The sequence below is a fragment of the Arachis duranensis genome, chromosome 10 (genome assembly GCF_000817695.3).
Source record: "Arachis duranensis cultivar V14167 chromosome 10, aradu.V14167.gnm2.J7QH, whole genome shotgun sequence".
NCBI lineage: Eukaryota > Viridiplantae > Streptophyta > Magnoliopsida > Fabales > Fabaceae > Arachis > Arachis duranensis.
In genome coordinates this window covers 4533742-4536932 of record NC_029781.3, presented here as the reverse complement: position 1 = coordinate 4536932, position 3191 = coordinate 4533742, and positions in this window count along the sequence as shown.

Genomic DNA, 3191 nt, shown 5'->3' with positions numbered 1-3191 from the left:
TATATTTTTATATATATAAAAAAATACTATTTTTAAATAGCAAGTATAAAAATTAATTATTTCTATTTGTGTAATAAATTTAATACCTAATCAAATATAAAAATATACATGTTAAATTCTTTTAAATTTTAGATAATGAATGTTAAAATTAAGTAAAAAATTAAACTCTTTCATTTGAAAATAATAACTAAAAAACTTATTATTTAATTTTGTTTAAGACTCTGGTCTTCTTAGTCGACAGAGACTTTTGTCCCTTATGACTATTTTATAAAAGTAATTTAATGCTATAAATTTTTCGTGTCATAATCTATAATACCAGGATCGACATAATTTTAAAAGATTTATATTCTCGTAATAGTATTACGGGTAAAATACTAGTATCTAATAAATATCAATTTAATTTTTAGATGTTAGTTATATGTAATTATAGATGTTATATATATATGAACTTATGAATGTTATGTGTATAAACTTAGTTAGTACAGTATAATTATAAATGCACATAAAAATAAAAAAATTAATCAATTTATTACCATTTCTCATCAAAATTTGTGTGATTTTTCATATTCTCAAAAATTAATTGACTGACAATAATTTTATCATGTGAGTTTGTCTGTAGTTTAAATTATTTTTCAACTCCTTCTTGTAAATTTTCTTGACTTATCCTACTTGTACTTGTAATTGAAATAGAATTATAATTTTTTGCCCGAGGAAGTAAACAATTTTTATGATCTAGATTAAGAATGAAAAACCTATTATACTAAACTTTTACATTTTTCCACACATGTAATGATAATAAATAAATAAAAAAAAATAAAAATCAATTACAATTAAAATCAATTACATTTATGAATATTATTATTACTGTTTTTAATTGTCATTAGTTTTATTGTATTCTTAAAAATAATATTCAAATTATAAAGGAGAATATTAAATAGTAATTACAAGAATGTCTAATAATTAGAGATATGGTATTATAATTAATATCATTAATAAGTGAAATTAATAAAAATATAATAAGTAAATTAATAAAAAAGTGAAATAAAAAATTAAAATATTATTAAGTTATATAAATAAAATAAATTATGAAAAGAGTAAAGTATCGTTTTTGTCCCCAACGTTTGGGATAAGTCTCAAAGTTATCCCTAACGTTTCAATCGTCTTATTTAAGTCTCTGACGTTTCAAAATTGACTCAATGTTGTCCTACCGTTAGGGATTCGTTAACAGAATTGACGGCGGGAGAAAATTGAGACGATTTTGAAATGTTAGGGACTTAAATAGGACGAAAACGTTAGGAACAAAAACGATACATACAAATAAATTTTAATTTAATTTTATCTTTCAATAATATTAATTTTTACTGTACATAATATTCAATTATTTTTTAATTATATTTAAATAAATTACACTTAATCATATTATTTTTATTTTAAATAAATTTATTTTTTTATAATTTTACTTTAGTCTCATTACTTTCATCTTAGATGTGACTAAAAAATAATTGAATACTATGTATAGTAAAAATTGATATTATTGAAGGATAAAATTAAAATTTATTTCTATGTATCATTTTTGTCCCCAATATTTTCATCTTATTTAAGTCCCTATCGTTTTAAAATCATCTCAATTTTGTCCCGCCGTCAATTCTATTAACGGATCCCTAACGGCAGGACAACATTGAGTCATTTTTGAAACGTTTGGAACTTAAATAGGACGATTGAAACATTAAAGACAACTTTGAGACTTACCCCAAACGTTTGAGACAAAAACGATACTTTACTCTTATAAAAAATTTTGACTAATTGTAACTAAAATTTTTTTATTACCAAACCTTTTTCTTGATGCAATACGGTGCACTCTCTCTGAATCACAATCTTATACCCAACTTACAATAGTGGCGCTACAGCCTTGGAATGTATATTTATGGAAATATTTGATAATTAACAAAAATAATTAAAAATAGATAAAATTAATTTTATTTAACATTCATTAATTATTAAATAAAATAAATTCTAACCCTTTTTTTTTCTTCTTTAACATTACCGATATATTTATTATATAAATGGTATGGTAGATTTGTATGGTAACTATTATTTAATTAATTATTAGGGTCGTTTACCATTATTAGATTCCACCAAGGTTATAGTTACAGCTAATCATGATTGATCCATTGTAGCACCTCACTCTAGCGCAACCCACATGTGTGGCGATACTCGTAATAACTTGCATATAGTTATAGCAATTACCACCAACACAAGACTTGGATTGCTCATCGTAATATTTTTTCTGTGCCACCCATATTTCGACAGCTTCTATTCCAGAAAGGTTTTTACAGACACCATCCATAATCACCACGCAAAAAGTTCGAACTGTAAGGATTATCCGATGACTCCGGATGTCAATTTTCACTATGTTTAATCAAGTGCGCAAGAGTATATGATTCTAGCTTCGTTTCCCATTTCAGTGGTTTAACTCCAACGATTCCACGTGCAACGTTGCGAGCAACAAGATAGTCTTTCGGAGAATTTTGAGCTAATAAACACCATGAAGGGAGTACACACACTAAACTATAAGTTTTGGGTATATGATGTAATATAAATAGATCATACATATTACGATCGATTACAATATAACAAGCAATAATCAAACTCTGCTTTAATTTTTGACGAGCATCGGAAGGAACCAAAGAAAAAAATAGAGAGAATGAATATAGTAATAACAACAATTTTCGTAAGTGTATTTCCATTATATGTATTGGGTGAGCTAGGGTTTCTATTATATGTATTGAGTTGGAGTTGAGACACTTCAGTGGACCAGGCCATAAGTGTAGGAGTTGCTCAAAGGTTCTTGAACAAACACATACATTATTGACTGTCTCGACGGTAAATTGATAACACTAACTACTCCTTGTTACGAATCCAATTCTTACATGAAAAATGATAAGGGCATTATAATTTATTATTTTTCACTCTTACTTGATTGTTAACTCAATTTTTTAGTTTAATTCTTTTAATTTAATAATTTAATAACATATTTTATCTCAATTGACTATGTTATATATATACACTAAAATTAGCCATTAATATTAAATACGTATTAAAATATAAATACATATTAAAAATAAATTAAACTATATATATATTTATATATAAATATATTAGTAACTAATTTTAATAATTAATTTTAATAT